Source organism: Pinus tabuliformis, chromosome 2_1, assembly GCF_031772625.1.
Source record: "Pinus tabuliformis cultivar Carrire ecotype Pingquan chromosome 2_1, CPIR1, whole genome shotgun sequence".
Classification (NCBI taxonomy): domain Eukaryota; kingdom Viridiplantae; phylum Streptophyta; class Pinopsida; order Pinales; family Pinaceae; genus Pinus; species Pinus tabuliformis.
Window position 1 is genome coordinate 647,713,603 of NC_142299.1, and position 27,221 is coordinate 647,740,823.

General features: G+C 35.9%; 2 pseudogenes; both read left to right on the forward strand.

The window, feature by feature from the left end:
- The window catches only part of LOC149202246 (leucine aminopeptidase 2, chloroplastic pseudogene), a 54,860-nt pseudogene extending 31,136 nt beyond the window's left edge, over nt 1-23,724 (forward strand).
- Nucleotides 23,725-24,184: 460 nt separating this feature from the next.
- LOC149202247 (aconitate hydratase, cytoplasmic pseudogene) lies at nt 24,185-24,824 on the forward strand (annotated as a pseudogene).
- The last annotated feature ends 2,397 nt before the right edge of the window (nt 24,825-27,221 follow it).

A 27,221-nucleotide genomic window follows, 5' to 3' on the forward strand; every position in this document is an offset into this window, starting at 1 on the left:
AATTGATTGGTATGAAAATTGTTCAACTTTTATTGAAGATTTTTTTTTTAATTAGTGACAATTTCATTTTTTATTAATAATTATCAAGATTATTAAACAAAAAGAGTTTTTTATTTTGGGAGAAGAAATTCAGATTTGTGCTGAGGAAAATATCTTTGAATTAAGACTGCAACACTATAGACGCCTCTACACCACATAACCTCAGTGCCTTCTCTCCTTAGATTGACACCACAATGAAATATTGGCCACCTTTAATTGCACCTGAAAAATCCACTTGCCACCTTCAATTGCACTTGAAAAATCCACTTCCGAATTTGGTTTTAGACACTGCATGTTGAATTGATCATGGAGCCTTCATTTCAGATCTTGCTCTCACTGTGAAAGTTGGCCATCATACCTGTTCAGAACCAACCCACAACTCACAGTTGATACCATGCGAAGGACCAGCGTAAATGCCCGTCAATTGAAGGAGCAGTCAATTTTTCTCTTGAATGTTACTATTAAGGTGAAATTCAACATTTGAGTATAGTGGAAGCCTTCACTGAGATCGTTGTCATGCAATTTGCTAAAGAGTGTGCAGGGCGTCTCTGTCAATGGGTCTTTCGTAGTCAATAGCGTAAACCGGTAAGCCTCTTATTTAAGCTTTGCAACGTTTGAAGGTGCAACTCGCCTCAATTCATCTCTGGAATTATTTCGAACACATGGAATTATAATAGAAGTACATGAGAATTTATGATGATCAATGAGCATCTATGAAATTTTATGAAACGGTAACGTGGAGAGCACAATTTTTAGATATAAAAGTTCATGTTTATTTATGAAAGGAGCACTTTTTTATGTTAGTAAAAAAATATATGTTACTTTATGTTCCCAAAAAGGAAACACGTAACGCTTTTTAATGGAGTGATAAGGTGTAATTATATTTTGAAAATTTTAATTTAGTGAAGAGATAAGGTGTGATTTTGTAATTTTGGAGTGATAAAGGTGTAATTATATTTTAAATTTTTTAATTTTAGTGCAATAAAGTGTAATTTTTTTAGGGAAATAGAATTGTAATTCAAAGTAAGTTTTATTTTAAGGGGGGCTACAATTAAAGAATCAAATTGCTAGAGCATTGTAAAAAGTCAAATTTTGAAAGTTTCATTGTAAAATTTCAGAGAAGTTGATTAGAGCCAAGTGCAAAGCTCAATCACTTTCCTCCTCAAATGACTATACAAGGGTCAAGGCTAAGTCTTGATAGATCGCTTTTTGTTGGTGTTGTGGTGCTGCGTGTGGTGTGTTGTTCATCTTCTGTTTTTGGTGCATGATCTATCTTGGTGCATACATTTACTTTTACAATGTCCAAGTTAAAGTTAAAGAGTTAAAGGGTTATTTGATACACAACCAGAATCTAAAAGAGTTAATCTTCAATTGAAGCCACGTCAAAAAAAGACAGAAGGGGGAGATGTACTTGAGAACATTTCCAAACTTAAGAACATTAAGCAGGAAATAGTAAAGGCTGGATTTCAAGTAGTGAATGATAGCTTCATGACTACTATTTTAATTTTGGTTTGTCTTCTTCATATACACATTTCTTGGAAACTTTACAGGTGACTCAAAAGATAAAGAAATTAAAATTTGAAGAATTTAGTGAAATGCTAGCTCAACATGACAAAACTTTTGGAAAGAAGTAATAGGTTGGAGAAGATGTCTTCTTTACAAAAACTAGCACTAGTAAATCTTCAAATGAAAGTTCCAAAGGTAGAGGAAGAGGGAACAACAATAAAAATCAAGGAGCATATAGAGGACAAGGGCGTGGTAGAAGTCAAGGCAGAGGGAACAACTTCATCAGAGGCAACAGTTCTGGCAGAGGTAACATTCAAGGCAGAGGCAACAGTCAAGGAAGAGGACAAAGTCAAGGTAGAGGACAAAATCAAGGTAGAGGAAAAAGCAGAGGTAGAAGACAAAGTCAAATATTTCAATCAAGTTGTTTGTAAAAGATGCCACAAAGTTGGTCATTATGCTAAATATTATTGAACTTCTATTGAAAAAATTCCAAAGTTTCAACAACATTTGGCATAGTTTGCTAATGATCAAGAAGATGATGGATCAGAATATTTCTTCACTAGAATTCAAAGTTCAGAATCAACAACATTACATGTCTCCACTTATCTTAAAAGTGGTTATGAATATTCTTGGGTTTTAGATACAAGTGCAACACAACATATGACTTTTCGACATGACTTCTTTTTGGCTTTTCAGCAGTTCCAACTCAATTCAATCTTTCTTGCAGATGATATAAGACAAACTCCTTGTGGAAAAGGTGTAGTAAAAGTTTCTCTTCCTGGCATTAGAGAAAAAATAATTTCAAATGTTTGGTATGTACCAACTTTAAAGAAGAATTTGTTGTTAATACTCACAATTCGACAAACAGGACATTAGGTTGTTATGGAGCATGGATTAGTAAAAATCAATTCCATTAAACAGAATACGAAGACAGTGATGACATGATATGAATATGGAAAATCTAAGGATGAAAGGAACAATCATTCCACATAAGTCTAATTTTGCAGGAGAAACAAGTACAAATATTTCACCAATAAGGTTGTGGAAGGTTAGATATGGGAATTTATACTTTGAAAGTATCTATCAACTTCAAAAGCAGGGAATGGTTAAAGGATTCCAACTTTTAAGAAAGAAAATGCAAAATGTGAACCTTGCATTTATGCGAAACAAAGTTTAGTGAATTCTCCAACAAGTTCATGGCGTGCAAACAAGAATTTCCAATTGGTTCACTGTGACATTTTTGTACCTCTATAGACTTCTCTAAGAGATTTTAGATACTTTTTACTCTTCATTGTTGATTTTAGTATAATGAATTGGGTTTAGTTTTGAAAAAAAAGTGAGTAACATTCGAAAAGTTCAAGACTTTTCACCAATTGGTTGAGAATGAAGTTAAAGAGAAAATTGGCACTCTCAGGACAGACAATGGAGGGGAATCCACTTCCAATGAATTCTAAACTTATTATAGGGACAATGATATCAAAAGAAAACTTACAAATGTCTACACTACAAAACAAAATGGAGTAGCAGAGAGAATGAATCGCACCTTGTTGGGATGGTAAGATCCATTCTAACTAAAAAATTTAAACCCTTTATACTGGGCAGAAGCAATACATACAACAATTTTCTTAAGGAACAAGTCTCCTACTACTCATTTAGATGGAATTACACCATATGAAGCATGGTTTGGTTTCAAACCTTGAGTCAAACATCTCGAGTTTTTGGTTCAGTATGTTATGCCTTAGTTCCAAAATAAAAGTGAACTAAGCTTGATTCATGAAGTTTGAAGTCTACATCGATTGGGTATTCTGATGAAAAGAAGGGATATTGACTTCTGTCCAATGGAAAGTTTTTTGTCAACAGGGATGCTATATTTTATGAAACAAAAAGAAGGAGTTCCACAGAGATAGAAAGTCTTCTATAGAAATTAGAAAGTAAGGGTGATAAAAAGAAAATCAGAATGAAAAATCAACCAAGTACACGACATTGGTATGAGATTGAATTTCCTTCACCAGAAAATGGTTCATCCAGCTCACCTACTTCATCTATACCATATGGATCTTTTGGAAGTTCATCTGAATCTTCTGGAAGTAGTTCATATGATGGTGGCTCTCAACCCCCTGAACCTTCAGATGATCAAAGAACATTTGTTTATATCTATCCACTTTATAATGATGGTGATTATTCAGATCCACAAATAAGTGAACATCAACTGCCTAAATGGGTCATTCAAATTTTGAAGGATGTTAGGCCAGATGAACAAAAAAAAATAGGAACACAAAGTTCACAAAGAAATGAAGAAATTTTTTCCTTAATAACAAATGATTTTACTGAGCCCTCTACATACAAAGATGCAGTAAAACATGTATAATGGAAAAAGGCAATGGTTGAAGAATACAAGGCAGTGGTGGAAAACAACACTTAGAAACTTGTTGATTGTCCTGAAAATGTGAAACCCATCGGATGAAAATGGGTTTACATAATTAAGTATAATCCAGATGGATACATTGAGAATTACAAGGCAAGGCTTGTTGCCAAAGGTGTTGCACAACAAGAAGGAATTGACTATGAAGAAAATTTTGCGCCTACAACAAAATGGAACATCGTCAAATTAGTACTTGCATTATCATCTAAAATATGATGGAAAGTACATCAGATGGATGTTAAAAGTGTCTTCCTCAATGGAGATTTACAGGAAGAATTATATAAGACTCAACCTCCAGATTTTGAGATCAAAGGGCAGGAACACAAAGTATGCAAACTGATCGAGGCTTTATATGGGTTGAAATAATATCCACGAGCTGGGTATGAAAAAATGGATGAGTACCTTCGCAAGGTTGGATTTAAGAGAAGTGAATCTGATGATACCTTATATGTGCACCAAAAGGTTAAAAATATGGGGATTCTGGTTATGTATGTGGATGACTTGATCATTACTGGAACAATAATGATCATATTATGCAGGTAAAGAAAGAGTTATAGGCTAGATTTAAGATGACTGGTCTGGGATTACTTCACAACTATCTTGGAGTTGAAGTTTTCCAACATCCAAACAATATTTTCATTAGTCAAAGCAAGTATGCATATGGACTGTTAGTGTTTGTCAGTCCTGCCAGTGACCTGTGATCAAATGTGCTCTTTCGAAGTTTTTGTTAGGATCCTTGGTCAAATTTTTATGTTTCAGTAGGTCTTCAAATAAAACAATTTGGTCACTGGTTAGGTTAGCTAGGGCATCGTATCCAAATTCTCAAACTCTAGCCGCATTTCCATTGTTTACTATACACTTAACTCTAGTTGGTTTCCCATATCAATAATATGTCTGCATTGAATTTGTAATACATTACGTTGTAATGTATTATGATGTAATACATTGTATATAAATCCACCACCCCTGAGGCATAAACTGGGCCTGCACTATCCCTAATCCCGTAATTGGAGCATATTTCATGAAACGATAAAGAGCGCTCCACACCCTTCCTGATTGCGATTACGGGATATCGCAATCGGTCTAAGTCCCACATCATGTTTTAAATATTGCATCCCACTTTAAGTCCCACCTCTCGTTTTAAATCTCGCATCTCACTTCAAGTCCCGCCTCCCGTTTGAAATCTTGCATCTCGCTTTAAGTCCTGCCTCCCATTTTAAATCTTGCATCCCGCTTTAAGTCTCGCCTCCTGTTTTAATAATCCCCATCCCGCAACTACTCCCCATCCCGCAATAAAACCCCGGGCCGATAACCTCACACCAAATCTAAAATCCCAGCCCCGACGATAGGTCCCAGCTCCTAATTGCGGTTACTCCCGACCCCTGGCCCCGATGATTGTACCCATTAAATTTCTTTCCCTGCAGCATCTATCTCCCTATTGTGATTGTGATATGGAAACCAACCCATCCAAATTCGATATATTATAAAATGGTTCTTGATAAAGTATCAAGTCTGACCCATCAAAAAAACATTATGGAACTTGGTTTAGATCCCCTCTCCCTATTGTGATTGTGATATCTAATCGACTTGGATTAGCTAGCCTGGATCAATAGCTCATATTTCTTCCCGATGGTCAATATCAGTTCAGTTTTTCACACTCTTGGCCGCGATTTTTTGCTATATTTTATGTAATTTATCAACTTAAAGAACACGACCTCTATTCACAGAGCACCAGATCATCTGTGTCACCACCGCTAAGAGGACAAAAAGGATATTTTTGATGCAAATTCCTTTCACCATTTCTCAAACAAAATGCAGAAAAAATGGAACAGCAAGGCAGTTCATAAGTCAGCATGATTAACAGAAGTGTTTATTCAAGGCCTCAGTTACACCAAAATGCCCAGAAATAGCACCAGAACTCAACCAAATGATATTTTTAGTAGTTTTGATCTATTTTTATGATTTTTTTTAATAAATCTTGAAATCTATTTCAAGATATGTTTCTGTAAACCATTGTATAAATAATTCAAATTTCGAAGTATTAGGGGTTGGACATCAGAGAGTGGAACTCTCGTAGCTTGTACTTCATCACTTTTTACAGGAAATCAAAGGATAGTTGCAGTTATTATTCTGGAATTCTTATGTTGTGAGTTTGTGATAATGTTTTCTCTCTGTTATAGTTTTATATGAATGATATACAAGTCTCTTTTCCATATCTTCCTTTTTCAACGATTTCCTAAGAGGTCTTAAACATAATTCTTTTAATTAAGCTCTGTTTTGGTTAGGAATATCATTTTGTGTACTTAGTCTTTTGATAAATGAATTCATGTTTTCCATGCTCATTTTGAATCTTTGCTTTTTCACCCTACACTACATCGAACAACTCTTAAATTATCACAAAATCATACCTACCTTGCTCCTTTATATCTCTTGCAACTGAACTTTGATCTTTTAACCTGGTTCCCTGATTTTCACTCCTGATCCAACAAAATCCAAAAATCTTTAAATACTAGAGCTGAAACATTAGCAGGGTTAGTTGCTGAACCCTAAGTGGTTTGAGGTTACCTCCTTCAATCTCCTTTCTCAACCTTGGGATATTGTGGAGGATAACATTTTTGGCATCTTTGTCGGGGAAACGAGTGATATATCTTCCCTAGGAAAGAACGACAAGGATCATGTCTGATTTTTTATGGTGAACAATAATCAGACACAAGAAAGGTTGTGCATATTTCACCTGGCGACTCCAGTGTTGAAGAACCCAAAGGTTTATAATTTTCATGGTGGCTCCATTGTTCAAAAACTAGTAGTTTGAAGAAATTCTTGGTGACTTAGCTATTTTCAAGATGGATTCAACTACTCGAAGGTATGCTCCTATGGATCGTGCTCACATTCCTGGTTTTCCAAATCGAATTCTTGGCAAGCTAATTTGCCCAAATTCATAGATGGAACCGAGGATGAGGCTATTTTGCATCTAATAAAATTTCATTAGCATATACATAAGCTCGGGATTAGGTTTCATGAGGATTGTTTGATGAAAACGTTTATGGCTACCCTAGAAGGAAAAGTAAGATCATGGTATGAAGGATTGAAGCAAGGTAGCTTATTCTCTCAAAGAATTCCACACAACATTATTTGAGTTTTATGGAAAATATCATTATTCATTATTGTTGTTCTAAGATTGTTGTGAATCATGTGAAAACTTCATTCAATACCTTGAAAAGACTTTTGGTGATGAAGAATGTCTAGAATATGAGATCATAGAGGCCCATTATGGATTTTCTTCCCAACAGAAAATAAAGGAGATTAGCTTCTTTGATACAAAGGATCATTCATAGCACATATCAACTCCTTATTTTCTTGAAGATGAAACATATCTGTATCTTAACAGTCAAGAAGAAATTGGTCCAAGTTAGAATTCTGAAATTGCATGTATAGAAAACTTAAGCAGTGAACCATCTTACGGCAATAATCATATACTTTTGCAAGGAAATAGTGAACAAGAAGTTGTTTTCCTTGATTCTTGTGACAATCGATATTATTCCTGTTGAAGCACATGAGGAATCAAATATACTTAAAGTGGTTTCTTCATTTAAACTTTTCCATGAGCATCCAAAACCCTGTCTTTTGGATGAGAGGTATGAAGATAGTCATTCACTTGTTTTTTCAGATTGTTCTTTGTCTGAGTTTTTATTTGAAGATCAGGTTTGTGAAGACCAAGATGATTTTCTTGATGAAATGTATGAACACAGATCTCTAGACATTCACCACTCATATGTCTCTCCATCTCATCCATTTTCTAAAGCACTATTTCAAAGGAAGATTCGTGCAAATCATAATTTTGGATTGGCATGTGTGAAGGTTTCAGACAAAGTAATTATGGCAAAGAATAATCATCAAACATTGCAAGCAGATTATGAAGAGGAGAGCAATGATAAAGAATAAGTTGTTTTAGAGCCTCTTGCACATGATGATCTTCCTCCATATTCAGAAAATGAAGAGTATGCTTGTATTTCTTCCGACTTTTAAGATATGGTAATGTTCTAGATTATTATAGACCCTATTGCCAATTTTTTGTAGCCATCTAGGAAGATGAATTTTATTGTATTTATGGACCATGAGCACATGTTCAGTGGACACTTGGAGTGGCCAATATTTGGTTTTTTCTACCTGCTCAAGGAAAGTACGAGAAGGATTCAAATAAGTAGCCATTTGCTGGATTGGTTACACTAGAGGGATCATTTCACATGATTATATATATATTTTCAGCAGGTGGGTATTTATCATCAGGATTTGAAGCCCAAGGTGAAGGCCCTAAGATCTCGATGGTCTGCTGCCATAAGTAAGTTCAGTCAGTAGTGATTTTTAGAGTTAAGTCAGTTCAATTTGTCAGTCAATCATTAGTTTTGATTTTGGTCTTTTTATTTTTGACTCCATGCCCAATGGATCAGGATACTTAGTCTATAGTGCTCTTGACACCTCCTAAAGGAGCTGCCATCCCCAAATGGAGCCAATGTTATTGCCTGTCATTCCTGCCAGTCACCAGTGATCAAATTTGCTCTTTCAAAGTTTTTGTTAGGGTCCTTGGTCAAATTTTTATGTTTCAGTAGGTCTTCAAATAAAAACATTTGGTCATTGGTTAGGTTAGCTAGGGCATCATATCCAAATTCCCAAACTCTAGCCACATTTCCATTGTTTACTATACACTTAACTCTAGCCATTTTCCCATATCAATAATATGCCCGCATTGCCTTTGTAATACATTACATTGCAATGTATTATGATGTAATACATTGTATATAAATTCACCACTCTCGAGGCATAAACTAGGCCCACACTATCTCGCATCCCACAATTGGATCATATTACATGTAACAATAAAGAGTGCTCCACACCCTTCCTAATTTCAATTGCGGGATCCTGCAATTGACCTAAGTTCTGCCTCCCGTTCTAAATCCCGCATCCCACTTTAATTCCATCCTCCCGTTTTAATAATCCTCATCCCGCAACTAGTCCCCATCTTGCAATAAAACCCTAGGCCAATAACCCTGCACCGATAACCCCGCACTAAATCTAAAATCCCGGCCCGGGCAATAGGTCTCGGCTCTCGAATGTGGTTAGTCCTGCTCCCCGACCTCGGTGATCACACCCATTTAAAGTTCTTTGCCCGCAGCATCTATCTCCCGATTGCGATTGTGATATGGAAACCAACCTGTCCAAATGCAATATATTATAAAATGGTTCTTGATAAAGTATCAAGTCTGACCCGTCGGAAAAACATTATGGAACTTGGTTTAGATCCCCCCTCCCTATTGCAATTGCGATATCTAATCGGCCTGGATCAGCCAGCCCAGATCAACGGCTCATATTTATTCCCGGTGGTCAATATCAGTTCAGTTTTTCACACCCTCAGCCACGATTTTTTGCTATCTTTTATGTAATTTCTCAACTGAAAGAACACAACCTCTATTCATAGAGCACCAGATCATCCATGTCACCACCGCTCAGAAGACAACAAGGATATTTTTTATGCAAATTTCTTTCACCATTGTTAAAACAAAATGCAGGAAAAATGGAACAGCAAGGCGGTTCATCAATTAACAGGATTAACATAAGTGTTTATTCAAGGCCTCAGTTACACCAGAATTCCCAGAAACAACATAAGAACTCAACCAAATGATTTTTTAGTATTTTTTATCTATTTTTAGGAATTTTTGTAATAAATCTTCAAATATATTTCAAGACATTTTCCTGTAAACCATTGTATAAATACTTTAGATTTTAAAGTATTAGGGGTTGGACATCAGAGAGTGGAACTCTTGTAGCTTGTACTTCATCACTTTTTATAGGAAATCAAAGGAAATTTGCAGCTATTATTTTGGAATTCTTGTGTTGTGAGTTTGTGATAATGTTTTCTCTCTCTTATAATTTTATATGAATGATATATAAGTCTCTTTTCCATATCTTCCTTCTTCATGGACTTCCTAAGAGGTCTTAAACATAATCATTTTAATTAAGCTTTGTTTTGGTTAGGAATATCATTTTGTTTACTTAGTCTTCTGATAAATGAGTTCATGCTTTCCATGCTCATTTTGAATCTTTTCTTTTTCACCCTACACTACATCGACCAACTCTTAAATTATCACAAAAGCATGCCTACCTTGCTCCTTTATATCTCTTGCAACTGAACTTTGATCCTTTAACCTAGTTCCCTTATTTTCACTCCTGATCCAGAAAAATCCAAAAATCTTTAAACCCTAAAGTTGAAAAATATATAACCTAATATATTTTTCCCACTCCAATCATATTTGGTTGTGAGCTTTATAGAGAGATCCCTCCCTAGTTTAGTAGGGCTAGCTGCTGAACCCTAAGTGGTTTAAGGTTACCTCCTTCAATATCCTTTCTCAACCTTGGGATATTGTGGAGGATAACATGAACTACTGAAAATATTTTGGATGCAAGATTGCAAACCGATTCTCAACCCAATGGAACAAAGCTTAAAACTTTCATAATTTGAAGGGGGGGATTGGTAAGCAGTACTACTTATAGACAATTGATTGGAAACTTGATCTACCTCACAAACACTCATCCAAAAATATCTTATTCAGTCAGTATTCTCTCACGCTTTATGCATGAACCAAGGGAAAGCCACTTGAATGCAACAAAAAGGTTCCTTAGATATATCCAAGGGACAAAATAAGTCTTCTTTACAAAAAGACTAAGAACTTTGTACTTGGTGGGTATTCAACTACAATTTCTTGTAGTTTTAAGAAGCAAGATATAGTGGACACTTCTTTGGTAGAAGAAGAATATATATCAACATGGGAAGCATCATGTGAAATTGTTTGGTTGTGCAAATTTTTGCAGGATTTAGGCATTCCTCAAGCAGAAGCCACATCTTTATTCATCGACAACCAATCAGCCATAAAACTTGCCAAAAATCTAGTTTTCCATTCCAAAACAAAGCACGTGGACACAAAGTATCATTACATTAGGAAAGTCATCGCAAAGGACATCATCAAACCAATATATTTTCCTCTAGAAGATTAGATCTCAGATATTTTCACAAAACCACTTGGCAGGGTCAAATTTACTAATTTTAGGGAAGAGCTCGGTATCTATTGTAATGTACCAATGGATCAAAGGGTGGATTTTTAGATGTATGATCTAAAGTACATAAATTAGTATTTAATTATTTATAGTTTTCTTAGTTTAATTATTTAGAGTCTTAGAATCTTCTTAGAATATCTATTTGTTATAAAAGATATGACATCTAGAAAGGTGTCGTTTCTTAGGAACTAATTTAGAAAAATAGTTAGGAGTGTTGTTACAAGTGCATTAAATGAAAATGGACACTTGTAAATGAAATAAGTGATCCATAAAAATATTAATTTAGGACACAAGCTTATTTAAAGCTTGTTTCTCTCCACTTGCAACGATGTTGAGTGATCATGTGTAATCTCTTGTAGATTCTATGTAATTGTTCTTTTCCTTGTTAATAAAATTTGTGTGTCTAAGGACACTTCTACTATTAGAACCAATGTAATGCAATATTCTTGAGCGTGTAAGGAAATACTTTCAAATTTTAGCATCTATCACATAATCATAACCCTGCCAAATACATCATATTCGAAGAGGAATGTGTCAAGGTTCTCCTTGGGTAGATCGTGCAAATTTGGCAGAGCCGAGTGAGGAATGTTCTTCAATTTGGTATCCTCATTTGACTCAAGGATAGGGAATTCAAAGGTAGTTGTCTCTTCCTTAAATTTGTTGCCCATATATTCTTAGGGCTTGTTTTCTTCTTATGAAGGTTCTTTAGGAGTGTCAAGAAAATTAAACTCTTTAATGTGGAACGACTCATTGATTAGATCTTTATAAAACAAGGTTTCTATTCGTGCAGAGGATGGAGCTTGTGCAACTTCAGGCTCCTGGCCAAAGAGTTTAGTATTTTTTTTAGCAAGATATTTTGCTATGGGAATCAAGTAGTTTAGTTGATTGTGCCCTTTTTCCTATTGAGATTTACTTATACTATTCGTTTTCTGGGGCTTTTGGTAAATCTACCCAACTGATCTCTAAATTTTGGAATGAAAACTTAAAGATGCATTCTATCTAAGGCTAATATAAAAATAAATTGATTGCATCAATTGCTTGAAAAGAAAATCTCTCAAAAAAACATGCAACAAAATAGTGACTATACTATTGACAATTCCCTGATAATTAAACCAAAATCTATGGGAATTTTGATTACTTTTCTAATTGTTTAGAAAAAAACAAAAAGTATATGCATTTAATTATCAACTGTGGTTCATATGGAAATTGCAAACTATCGTGCACTGTCTATGGTAGTACAAAACATAATTGTAGTATTCTAACTGAATGTCACAGAGAAAGATATTGATTTCCTTTCACATGTCAACAAAAGAAATCCACACAACTCTTGCAATCAAAACCACTCTTGTAGGAAAGTAAGAAACACACTTGGTGGAAAGTAAATACATTAGCAAAAAAGTAAACACATTGGCAGTAAAAGGTGACTTGTTCAAGTGTTTTAGATAATCCTGAATTCTATAATAGAAATTCACATGAAATGCAATAGCTAAGAAATTTATAGAAACCCACAAGATGTAGGAGATTCAAATTGAGATTTACTATAAAGAATCGCATCATAAAAGCAATTGAAATCCTGGAAAATAAGGTAAAGCGAAAAGTAATTATGAAAACTTAGTAATTAGTTAAATGTGAAAAATAGAGTCTTGTAATGTTAATTGTAGAGATGTAGTAATGCGAGTTGCAATATTAACCTAATCTTCAATTACCACTATAATTGTTCAAGAATCACAACAATAACCCAATCACATGTTAGATCTACAAGATTTGTAATGTGTATATGTTCAAGAGTTGCAACATTATGTAATTGATCACATTGAATGTTAGAATTGAAACGTTGTGTAAATGATAGAATCAAAGTTGTTGTAATGTGTAAATAACAAAACTAGAGTTGCATAAATATGATAGACACGAGAATTATTGGAAATAAAGGAATGCAAATATAACTAAACCTACACTAAAATGTATAGACAATACCTAGATAAGAAGGGGGGGCCTACACATTGGAAGAATAATGTTTTAATGATGTCAAAGGGATGTCCAACTCAAGAATAAAATTACATAGGCTTAAAAATAAATTCAATCCCTTTCCAGCGAGTATTTACATGCCTCCTAACTCCTCTCCATTGAGGAGAAATGTTATTTTCAAGTGGAGAAACCATATTTTTCCTTCGAGGACAATTCGGCCTCCTTATGATAAAGTTACTCCTCTAACCAATAGAAATGATGGTTCAATGCATGTTTGGACTAGTATAAATAAGGATCTATTTGACCTCATTTGACCTCCATTCGTCCAAGCAGAAGAAAAAAAATAGATGAGGCAATTTAGTTTGAAGATAGGTTCATATCTCATGAACCCTAGAAGGAGTTGAAGAATATTTTTGGTTTATGGTTATGGTTCTTGGGTAAAAGTTTCAATATATGTTTTGTGTAGACCTTCTGAAGAAAAAAATTTTCCCCTATCTTAGCCTTTGATGAAGAAGTAATTTCGGCCTAGACTCAACCTAATCCAAAAACTATTCTCTAATTCAGATTACGTTTTTGACCTAAGAAAAAGCACTTCAGCCTCTGGTAATTCGACCCCCCTATGGCATGTGAATTCTGATCTAAGACAAACTTCAGCCCTGTATCTAACCTCATCCCTGCAACAAAATTCAGACCCGTGGCTTGTTTTACAAAATTTTGGGCCTATAACCAGAAGCAAACATCAAATCCTAAGGCTGAATTTTGACTTGCAAAAACAACACACTGGAACCTCCTTAGTCTTTGTCTTCAACCAACTTTCCAAGCATACTTGGGGTATCTATTCTCTTGGATTCCTAAAGAAGACTTAAAGGTATTTATGAAGAAATATATCAGACTTTGACCCTATGAGTAAGTAGACTTAACCTCAGTTTTGGAGAAGTTATTTTACATCTTTGGAGTAGAGTTGGTATTGTGTTGACATAATTTTGAAGTCATTTTTAAGACCATTTGTGGAGTTGAGTTGAGATCACCTCTTGAGTAGCTTTGTAAGAAAATTCTTAATAATTTGTTGAAGAATACTTGAGGCACTTTGGACAAAACTTGGCGACTGTTTGTAGTGAATTGAAGATGTCCTAGTGTAGCAGACTTTGTAAGAATTCTATGAAGGATTTGGTGCAAACAATTTGTAACAACTTTGGAATCATTTGTTGAAACATTCTTGGAGAAGTATGGGAGAATATCTTGAAGACCTATTTTGAAGTGTATTTGGAATTGATTTTGGAAATCCATTTTTTGAAGGCATCTTGAAGAAGTTGATTTTAAAGTTGATTTGGAAAGGTTAGAGATTGTTGGGTCCCTATAATACTAGTGATTACTCCATTACTATTGTAGTTATACCCCTCATTAATATTGTTGTGCCCCTATTGCCCCCATATTGTTATTATTGTGCTCCATAGAATCCCTCTATTGTTATTTTTGTGGCTTTATATTATTATTGTTAGGTCAGTTGGATTATATTGTGACTCCTTAGACTCCTATATATAGAAAGGAAGTTTTGTCATTTGAATCATCCAAGAGTTGTTCATTTATGTAATGTAAAGGAGGTTTCCCCCTCGAAGAGGCTGAATTCTAAGGCGTTGATCTATCTTTTCTATCTTTTCTTGAGCTGGTTTCATAACATTTGGTATCAGAGTTTTGGATTCTAGGGTTTCGCTGCTCCAAACAGGTCATCGTGGCATTTTCGCTATAAAAAAATTTCTGCGACGTTTCAGAAGTTGAAAAAAAAAACCATTTGAGAAGAAATCGGACTGAACCTCGGGTCCGAATTTCAGAGCTTTTTGCGCTATATTTGCGGAGATATGATCTGAGGAAGTTGGTCTTTTTGCAGACTCCTGAATTACATTCCAAACAGGTGACCTGGGGAAAATCATCATAATTTTCTCTCTAGGGATCGAATTGAAATTTCGTAAGAAGGTACAGAAAGAGGATGGAATATAGTTTCTTGTATGCATTTTTCAGATCAAAAGGTCGAAACAGTGACTCGTGGCACATCGTACAAGTTCGCTCTACTGAACTAGTCTATAATCAAGTCACTGTGGGAGATTTCGCATAACTCTTCCTTGGAGAATCCAATTTGGGTCAGACTTGTGGCATTGGAAAGAGGACACAAAGGGCTACTGCAGGTCACAAATTTAGAACTTGATGATTGGAAAGTACAAAGATACATCAGAGGCAATATCGAGCTCCTACAAAGTGAAAAAAGGTGTGTAGATTTTCTTAAATTTTTGCTTAATCTTGGTTTGAAAATTTATTTTGAAGGAATTCAAAGGGCATAATAGAGCATTATTATCGGTAACTGATGCCCTGAGGAAATAAAATGCAAACACCTAGTAAGGAACTTGAAAGCTCTAGCATGACTCATGAAGAAGAAGAAGAAATGCTATATGATATATCAAAATTACAAGAACAAGTGCAACAAGTGTCACTTGCACAAAAAGCAACAGAATCTAAGATGGATGGTTTAAGGAAAGAAGTAGAAGCTAAGATGGATGGTTTAAAGAAAGGTGTAGAAGCTAAGATGGATTGTTTAAAGAAAGGCGTAGAAGCTAAAATTGATGGCATGGATGATAAGATGGAAGAATTGAAGATAAACATGAATAAGTTGCTACAAGAAATGGTCACTAAGGGTGAAAGGGTACTAAAGGAAACTCATGATGAGAACAAAAGAAATGTTAATCATGATTCCATAGACTCTAATGTTGGATCAAAGACTCACCATATTCCAAAAATCGATATGAGGAAGTTTGATGGCAAGGATCCCGCCACATGGATATTACAGATGGAGCAATTCTTCGATCTCAATAATGTGCAAAACACACAAAAGGTACGTATGGAAACTTTATATTTGGAACCAAATCAGTTTGTATGGTATCAATGGCTTTGCTCTCATAAACAATTTATCACTTGGGCAATTTTTACGGAAGAATTGATAGCACATTATGAGGATACAAAAAGAAACACTTTTTTTAACCAATTGATAAGTCTCAAACAAAAGGGTTCAATAATGGAGCACATTGAGGAGTTCCAAAAATTGAACATAAGGGTAAAAGATATTCCAAAGGAGCATAGGATTGATGTGTTCATAGGGTCTTTAAAGGATAATATCCAACATGATGTTCGCCTTTGGGAACCTGATTCATTAGAGAAGGCATTCAGGTTAGCAAGAAAAATGGAAAGCAAAATTATGGCAACCAGGAAGCATACCACTCACAAATATAAAGACGGAAGTGTTGTTTCCCCTAGTCTTCCACAACCTATAAGGTTGACACCACAAAAATTGGAAGAAAAAAGAGCAAAAGGGCTTTGTTACAGTTGTGATAGAAAATACACTAAAGGTCATAAGTGTGCTGAGAAGAAATTATTCTACATAGATTGTGAAGAAGAAGAAGAAAAGGAGCAAGAAAGGTCAAAAGAAGAGGATATACTCCAGGAACAAAGCCTAGATGAAGAACAAATAAATCCGACCATATCTTGTAATGCATTGGCGGGAATTACCACTCCTCAAACCATCAAGATAGAAGGACAAATCAAGAAGAAAAAGGTAATAGTGTTGATTGATTCAGGAAGCACCCACAATTTTATTCATTGTAAGGTAGCAAAAGAATTGAATTGCTTCCTATATCCAGCACCAGAGTGTCAAGTGATGATTGAAAATGGAGGAACAATAAATTGCTCTAGAAAGTGCCATAATATCAAGCTATCCATGGGAGAATATGTATTGACTAGCCCAATGCTTTCCATTCCAATGGGAGGTGCTGATGTTGTACTAGGAGTCCAATGGCTACAATCCTTGGGTACAATAGCTTTTAATTTTCAAGAACTTTCATCAAATTTTCTACGGAAGGAAAGGAAGTTGAATTAAGGGGTATTGCATGGAAACCAGGAAAGATAATCGCTCTAATGGTATGACAAATCTTCTAAAAAAGGAGCAAAGAGGTGTAATTGCACAATTATGTTCGCTAGATGTTTTCACATCGGAATCATCTATTTCTCCAGATCTCCAAAAAGTCCTGGACAATCATTCCAAGGTATTTGAGACTCCTAAAGGTCTCCCACCTATGCGTGATCATGATCATGCTATTCATCTGATTCCAGGAAGTGTTCCTCCAAACATCAGGCCGTACAAATATCCCTATGTCCAAAAGAGTGAAATTGAACGTATGGTTGCAGAAATGCTAGAGGCTGGTATAATTCAACCGAGTCAAAGTTCTTTCTCTGCTCCAGTAGTATTGTTGCACAAGAAGGATGGATCATGGCGCATGTGTCTGGATTATAGGGAGCTCAACAAGCTCACTATTAAAGATAAGTTCCCCATTCCTGTCATTGATGAATTACTGGATGAATTGCATGGATCAATTTACTTCACCAAGTTGGATTTTCGTTCAGGATATCATCAAATCAAAATGAAGACTGAAGACATTCCGAAAACAGCATTGAGAAATCATGAGGGTCATTATGAATTTTTGGTCATGCCTTTTGGCTTTACCAATGCACCTTCAACATTTCAAGGTTTGATGAATTCAATTTTCAAACCATTCCTTAGAAAATTTGTGTTAGTATTTTTTGATGATATACTAATCTACAGCAAGTCTTGGAAGGATCATGTTGAACATGTTGACAGGGTGCTACAACTATTGGAGGAGAAACAATTATATGCAAAAAGATCCAAATGTTTCTTTGGAGTCCAGGAGGTGGAATATCTGGGTCATATTGTATCTCATGAAGGAGTTAAGGTAGACCCTAGCAAAATTAAAGCCATTAAGGAATGGAAAATCCCCACATTCATAAAGCATCTGCGAGGATTTCTCGGGTTGACAGGGTATTATCTCAAGTTTTTTAAGAATTATGGGAGAATAGCAGCACCTCTAACAACATTATTGAAGAAAGATGCATTTTCATGGACTCCGGAAGTAACAAAGGCCTTTCAACATCTTAAAGAGGCAATGTGCCAAGCACCAGTCTTAGCTACACCGAACTTCACAAAAACATTTATTGTGGAATGTGATGCTTCAGGAAATGGATTTGGTGCTGTTCTAATGCAAGATGAAAGACGCATTGCTTTTGAAAGTCGTCCAATCAAGGGAAAGTTTTTAAGCAAAGCTATTTATGAGAAGGAAATGTTGGCAATACTCCTTGCACTTTAGAAATGGCGACCCTACCTAATGGGAAGACACTTCAAGGTAAAAACGGATCATGATAGCCTTAAATACTTTTTAGAACAAAGATTATCCTCTGAAGAGCAACAAAAGTGGGTCACAAAGATGTTGGGTTATGACTTTGAAATCATCTACAAAAGGGAAGAAAAATGTGGTGGCAGATGCACTCTCAAGAAAGGATGAGGATGTGGAAGCATTGTTGTGCGCCATTTCTATTATCCAACCAGATTGGATAAACGAAGCAAGGGAGGAATGGAAGAATGATGAAGAAGTGTGGGCACTTATTCGAAAGTTACAACAAGATTCTAGTACGTCTAATAAATTTAGCTGGAAAAATGATTCGTTATGGTACAAAGATCGCTTATACCTCTGTAAGAATTCCCAGCTAAAACAAAAGATTCTTATGGAATTGCACACTTCTCCCTTAGGAGGGCACTCAGGATTTTTAAAAACTTACCACAGGGTTAAGAAGGGATTTTTTTTGGGATGGCCTTAAATCAGATATTCAAAAGTTTGTGGCGGAATGTTTGGTTTGCCAACAAAATAAAGTTGAAACAATTAAGACACCGGGTCTATTACAACCTTTATTCATTCCAAGCCAACGTTGGGAGGAGGTTTCAATGGATTTTATCACAAGTTTACCCAAGTCTGAGGGAAAGAGTGTCATCATGGTGGTAGTTGACAGACTTACCAAGTATGCACACTTTTGTGCATTATCACATCCATTTAAAGCCAGTACAGTTTCTACTGCATTTATGGAAACAATTCAAAATCTACATGGAAACCCAAAGATTATTGTAAGTGGCAGAGATCCCATTTTCACTGGAAATTTTTGGACAGAATTATTTTCTTGTCTTGGTACTCAGTTAGCTCATAGCTCATCTTATCATCCTCAATCTGATGGGCAAACTGAGATAGTAAACAAATGTTTGGAAGGATATCTTCGTTGCTTTGTATCTGATAAACAGACACAATGGATCAAATGGTTGCCTCTGGCTAAATGGTGGTATAACACTTCCTTCCATACAGCAACAAAAATGACCCCATTTATGGCACTTTAAGGGTATCAACCACCATCCATCACATCCTATTTAAGAGAAAATTCTAAGGTTCAGGCAGTGGAACATCACATCGAACATCAACAACAAGTCCTCCAACTCTTAAAGGATAACCTCGTGTTGTCATAGAATAGAATGAAACAACAGGCAGAGCAACATCGCAGTGAAAGAAGTTTTGATGTAGGTGATTGGGTATTCCTACGGCTACAACCATATAAGCAAATGTCCCTCAAGCAAGCTAAGAAGGATAATAAATTATCACCAAAGTATTATGGTCCGTACAAGGTGTTGCAAAATATTGGTACTATGGCATACAAATTGGAGCTTCCTGCAGCTTCTCGATTGCACCCAGTTTTCCATGTTTCATGTTTAAAGAAGGTTATAGGCGACAAGCTCCCAGTTCAAACAATATTGCCAGAACTTGATGAGGAAGGAAAAATTATATTGGAACCGGAAGCAGTCACAGAAACAAGAACTCGACAGCTACGAAATCGATCAATTTCAGAGTATCTTATCAAGTGGAAGAACTTATCCGCTGAAGATTCCACATGGGAGGATGAGAATTTTATGCAGAAGTATCCAGAACTACTCAAGCGTTGAGGAAAACACTTTTTTGAAGGAGAGGGGCATGTTGGTTCCCTATAATACTAGTGATTACCCCATTAGTATTGTAGTTATACCCCTTATTAATATTGTTGTGCCCCTATTGCCCCCATATTGTTATTATTGTGCCCCATAGAATCCCTCTATTGTTATTTTTGTGGCTTTATATTATTATTGTTAGGTAGACTGGATTATATTGTGACTCCTTAGACTCCTATATATAGAAAGGAGGTTTTGTCATTTGAATCATCCAAGAATTGTTCATTTATGTAATGTAAAGGAGGTTGCCCCCTCGAAGAGGCTGAATTCTAAGGCGTTAATCTATCTTTTCTATCTTTTCTTGAGCTGGTTTCATAACAGAGATTAGGAGGATTGGAGCTCTCATTTTTACCAAGTTGGTGCTTATATGTGTTGTGAGGATTTGAGTCGTCATTTTGACCAAGTTGGTGCTTGAATTTGTTGTGAGGATTGGAGTCCTCAGTTAAGGTTGGAGCCTTGAAGAAGTTATAGATTTTACTGTATAGGTTAGAGCCTGAATTTTTGTAAAAGAGGATTGGAGTCCTCATTATCTTCATCAATAAAATTGTATTGTAGAAAGAAAAAATAAATTGTATTGTAGAAATTAAATTACAAGTACATACTAGTTGAGTCTCTTCAAATTATATATTTTATATTCTAAATAATTGATTATTCTATTCATCTTTAGTTATTCTACTTATACAAATGTCTGGACCATGTTAATATTTTGATGGACAGTCATGAAAATATAATTGTTACATCTAGTTACAATGAATTTCCTTTAGAAAATAGAAATTTGTGCAAATGATGAATTAATCAGCTATGCAACAAGTGGAATTTGGGTCATGCTTTCCTTATGGAGTAACTAATTTCCCTTGTCACTTTCATGGTGTAGAAGATTCCTTAGTTGACCAATATGGGTGCTTTTTTGACAACAACATTGTGACTAAGATGACATACTATAAAAAAAAATCCAGAGTTGTAGTAGTGGTCACTTGACTGAGAGATGCAATAACTTCTTTTGGAGTGAGTTGCAACAAAAATGTTGAGGAGAGTGCAACAACAAGGAGTTGTAGTGAAAGTGTCAACGTCTTGGAATCGAAACATGATTGTCATAAGCTCAGAGTTCCAACACAAGTGTCAACATCTTAGAATTTCAACGTGAGTGTCAGCAACATGGAATGAAACACAACTATCAGGAGCTCTAAGTCATGACACTTGAATGGAATGATGAGAAACAACAACTAGAAATAGGAGTTGCAACACTTGTCAAGTGGGAGTTGTAACACCTATCAATCGAGAGTTGTATTACTTATAAATCGAGAGTTATGATATTGTTGATCTCTAGTATTGATAGAGAAAAAAGTAAACCTATTATGACCTATTTCTATGTTCCATCAACATTTGTATAGAGGAGGTACTCCTTTATTTATCACACATTGATATGCATATAACTTGAATATTAAAAAAAAATTAAACATTGAGCGCATGCACATGTGAGTGGACAAGGTGTTTTTCAAAATGAAAAATGAAATGATAGAAAAATAATTATGTAATAACAAATCCATTCCACATTGTCATCAATAAACATACATGAGGAAACATATCTAAAACAAATTCAAATATATGGGAATTGAAAGTATTGGTCCATGTATTCAAAGAACCATAAAATGATTTCACACATTTAGAATTAGAAGAGCACATGAAACCATTCATGAGACTCTTCTTATTTGAAAATAAAAATTTTAGAATAAAAAATGACACACCTTCCTGAAACAAGCTCTTTGCAAGAGTCGAAAAAATAATTTGTGGACCTAAAGTTTCAGAATAAAGTCAATTTCTTAAAGCACAGTCACAAAAAAATGTAAAATAAAATCCATTTGTCTCAAAGGGATTGGGATTGGGATCCCATGGACCAAATAGTAATGATAAAGGTACTTGAAGAAAGAGAGAGATTGTAGTTAGGGAGTGACTTTAGAAAACATACAATAGTGCAATAAAGTCAGATAAATTAAAGAATGAGAAGAGAGTAGGGAATTACTTCAAAGAAAATGAAACACTCAAAAAATTTAGAAGGGTCACAAATGGAATGAATCCTTTCTCTATTGTGCAACTGTTGTAGAAGAAATTTATATAGAATTGGATCCTTGATTGTTCATTACCCTAACTACTAAGGAAATTATTGTGGGTTAATGAATTTATTCAAGAACTTCTTAAGCCATCATTCGATGGAGTATTTCATGGGTGGGATGTGTTATCACTGAAAAAATTTCAATGCCAAATGTCTTATATTTGTTTGAATCCTTTTTGTAGTTTCGCAGCGCTACATGTTTAGGTGGTTTCGTAGCGCGCTACGAAATTGGGGATTTGTCCGAAACCATAGCTCACCCATATCACCTTTGTCTCCTATGGTTTTGTGGGAATATCTGACTCATGTCACAGTACTGAATCTTATCATCAATATACAAATAATACTGCTGTGTTTCATTCTCAAGGTTTTTCCTATAATCCTGCAACATTGGCCGAAGTTCTGGTATCCAGTGGAGGTCAATATCCTAGCATGCCTATTGTACAGAGTTCTGCTTCCCTTCAGAAATCTGCATCTAGTGAGAATCTCACAGGGGTGCTTCTGGGTATTTATGAGGACACTCATTTCAAGTCAGAGGCAAAGAAGCCTTCTTTCCTCAAGTGTTTGGATTTCCTTGGACTTGGCAGTGGTCCTGAGTTTGAACAGAAGTTCAAGCATATCCAGCAAGTTTGTTCTGGAGCTATTCTGTCTAGGCAACTTGTAAATGCACCTGCAAACGTAATTACTCCTAGTGCACTTGCAAATGAAGCGTCCAACATTGCCTCTGCTTACAGTGATGTACTCACTGCAAAGATATTGGATGTAGAGCAATGTGAAGAGTTGAAAATGGGATCATATTTAGGAGTGGCTGCAGCATCTGCAAACCCTCCAAAGTTCATTCACCTTTGCTACAAGCCTCCAACTGGAGATGTTAAGACTAAACTTGCCATAGTTGGAAAAGGATTGACATTTGATAGTGGAGGTTACAACATCAAGACAGGACCAGGATGTCTTATTGAACTCATGAAGTTTGACATGTGAGGTTCTGCAGCAGTTCTTGGTGCAGCAAAGGCTATTGGTCAAATTAAGCCTCCCGAGGTGGAGGTCCATTTCATTGTTGCTGCATATGAAAACATGATTAGTGGCACTGGTATGCGGCCTGGTGACATAGTTACAGCTTCAAACGGGAAGACAATTGAGGTAAATAACACGGATGCTGAAGGCAGGTTGACATTGGCAGATGCTTTGGTTTATGCATGTAAACAAGACGTTCATAAGGTGGTCAATCTTGCAACTCTCACTGGAGCCTGCATAATTGCTCTTGGAAATGAAATTGCTGGAATGTACACTCCCAATGATGAAATGGCAGAAGAAATATTCAAAGCTACAGAAATTGCAGGAGAAAAGTTTTGGAGAATGCCACTTGAGGAAAGCTATTGGGAATCAATGAAATCGGGGATTGCTGATATGGTGAACACTGGAGGCCGTCCAGGTGGCTCCATCACTGCTGCACTTTTTCTTAAGCAGTTTGTGGATGAAGATGTGCAATGGCTGCATATAGATATGGCTGGACCAGTGTGGAGTGATAAGAAACGTGGTGTAACAGGATTTGCTGTCTCAACCTTGGTTGAATGGGTTTTGGAAAACTCATCATGAATACTAGCTGAACAAAAGGGGTTCTGTTGACGTTTATTATTTCAATATTTCTGTGAACATGATCAACTGGTCTGCTGTATCGTCTTTTCTAGCATGGATTGACTGGTCAAATAAATATGAAGATTGGGGGCCAAGGTTTTGTTCCATTTGTTCCCAGTTCACCAGCTGAAGCTAGAAATGGCGATGCATAGGCACGGTAATTCCAACCGAGTGTTGATGATCTACCGGTTTCTGGTTGAAATTGTATATCTGAATGAGCTGAGACACACAAGTTACAACAGGCATGAGTTTGCTAACTGTGTGTCGTAAGGGCGCTTGAATGAGAATCATAGCTCATGGAAATAAATCTTCTTTTATCCTTATCATCGTCAGAATCCAGATAATGTGGTCATTTGCAGGGTCTTACTTTATTTGTATATGACCTATGTTTGAAACTTTGATTGTTTGGCCGATTGGTGTCATGCATCAGAACAGGGTAATGAACACGCGGCACTTTAAATTGAGCAACACGTGGCACTTTAAATTGAGGATGCCCGACGGTGATATCGACGGATCCAGCTCTCAACAGATATATCTTATTGAAATCATGGCTAGAGGAACATTTGCAAATATCCGCTTGGTGAATAAGCTCTTGAATGATGAAGTTGGGCCAAAAACCATACATATCCCCACTGGAGAGAAGTTATCTGTGTATGATGCAGCTATGAGGTACAAAAGTGCAGGGCATGATACAATTGTTCTTGCTGGATCTGAATATGGTAGTGGAAGTTCTCGGGATCGGGCTGCAAAGGGTCCAATGTTGCAGGGTGTGAAAAATGTTATTTCAAAAAGTTTTGAGCGTATTCATCGCAGTAATTTGGCTGGCATGGGTATTATTCCATTGTGTTTCAAATCTGGTGAGGATGCTGAGTCGCTTGGCCTGACAGGGCATGAGAGATACACAATAGATATTCCTAATGATATCACTCAACTGAAGCCGGGTCAAGACATTACTGTTACAACAGACACTGGAAAATCATTCACTTGTGTTGCAAGGTTTGATACACAGGTTGAATTGGAATACTTCAATCATGCAGGCATTCTTCCTTACGTTATGAGGCAGCTGGTTGGCAATCAAAAGTAGAGTAGCTGTGTCATTGAATTATGCAGGAATCCTGTTGGATAGAATGAATATTACACACTTTTCACAAGTGTAATGGTTGCAGCAAAGTTTGTTGATGATGCATTCTTTAACAATGCTTATTATGCAAAAGTTGGGGGTGTCAGCACGTTGGAGATGAATAGCTTGGAACTTGAATTTTTATTTAATCTGGACTTTAAATTGCAAGTAACAGTCAGTACATTGGAAAGCTATTGCTTGAAGTTAGAGAAAGAAGTTGCTGTTGGTGGTGGCAACCAAATTCAACCAGGTTTAGAGCAATTGTATAAAGAACTCAGATATCAAACCTATGGCTGAGCCTACAAATTTGAAGGAGCTGTAGACTTATTAAAATCGCAGATTCAAGCATTGTTTATGTAGGCTGTCCGGTGACTGTGGCATAAATGAATACAATTTCAGGTCTTATTGTTTTAACATATCTCAACATAAAGTCATGCTGTATAACTGATGCTGGAAGACTGTGCTTTTGAAGTTACACAGCAGTTTCGTAGCGCGCTACGAAACTGCTGTAGCTGCATGTTTCAGTTGAGCTAATCAATTATGATTGACAAATCAGCAAAATCTTTTTGAAAGGTGTTGTCTTCACACATGAAAAAAGGTGGCCAGCACATCATGGACGTGGTGCTCTATATTTTTGGGATATTAAAGAGCTAAAGACATGCTGCTGCATATTCGAATAAGTGGTGGAAGACTGGAACCGAAAAAACAGGGGTTTTCTCCTAACATCACTGAACCATCAAAGCATTCAGCATCCAAAGCTAGCATGGAACATTGAATCCTCCTCTCAGCCATCTCGGCCAAACTAAAAGGAGACAGGTGTCAAAGAACAAGAAGGAATCATTCTACGAGGAAGATAGAGTTAGAGTTATAGTTAAATTAGGACTCTTTAAACTCCAGTTTAGCACTTATTGTATTTAATGAGTCAGTTCAATAGCAGATAGGGGTCATTAGTGGCAGTCATCGAGCTCCCCTCATGCTGGAGGAGGAAGCTCAAAGTAGTTAAAGTTATGTTTCTATATATAGATGAAACTTTGATGTAAGGAGGGTTGGATATTTGAGAAAACAGAGTGTTATTTTGGCTTGTGTACAAACTCATTTTCAGTAATACAAGTGACTGCTTTTCTTCTCAGGATTCATACAGTGTTTCAAATGCTCAAGATATGTGGTTTTGTTTTATCCTTTATGTTTTTACAGTTGTATAGATACACAATCACTCAGAATTCACTTTGCTGCTCTGATTTCCTGTGTGTATTTGTAAGCTGAGGTTTCTATGAGATGTGTTTTGAGTATTTAAACATTACATGCCCTGACTTCTATGTATGAGTAGTGTTATAGTTTACTGAAGGATGATTAACTCCATAAGCCCAATGGAAGTCTTTGTAATGTCTGTCCAGCCAACATATTTGTTAAATTTACTTTGCAAGAGTTAGCCATCTCATCAATAGTCAAATCAATAACCTTTTGAGAGAGCCCTCTCAGACTAAGGAGGCTAAGCCTTAGTCAAAAGATTGGTCTGAAACAGTTACACAAAGTCTACCTGGTCAGCAGCCTTCCAGTGCTTGATTTTGTGATAACAGGATGATTATGTATTGTTTCACTCTCAAAGAAAATATCTCATTTTTTAATCTCTCTATCATTTGACTACAATTGCGCAATATTAGCTAATTTCTCATTATTGGCATTAATGAATGTGACTAACCATTTCTTGACACAGGATTTTGGAAATTTATCTATATTTTTAAATTCAACCCCCAATGATACTATGAAAGCATACAATTCTTCTTATAAATCATCTTTATGGATAATCATCGAGTCCCTAATCATTTGGAGGCCTTTAGGATCATCAACAATCTTAATGGTTTTGAAGAAAATACTACTTCTATAGTCATCAATGCTTGAACATTCAACAAGGACATCCTCAAGCATTTTAATTCTAGCAGACCAAACTGCTTTGATTTGTTTAATTCTCTTTGGAGTATGAAATCATTACTAGTGTATTTGGATTATACTGAAAGAGTTGATTTTATTTACAAATGTCATTCAAATAATTTTCAACAAATTGATAATAATTATCGATGTCCTTTTGTAAATATTCAAAAAGTGATTTAATTCTTTGAGAGAAATTTCTCAAGTGTAGAGAAACTTCCCTTGCTTCTTCTATAATTTCAAGTTGCTTGGTAATATTCATAGCAACATATGTTTATATTCATGTTAACAACTGTGCTTCCTTTCTAATCTTTTGGGGAATGTTAGGTGTTACAACTACTTCAGGTACCTGAATAGACAATGGAGTCATGAACATGGGTGTTGGACTAAGAGCTTCTTCAAGCTCATGTATCCTTTTCTTCAATCTTAAATTTTCATATTCTTACTCCATTAGTGAATGAGCAAGAGCATCCCCTATAGT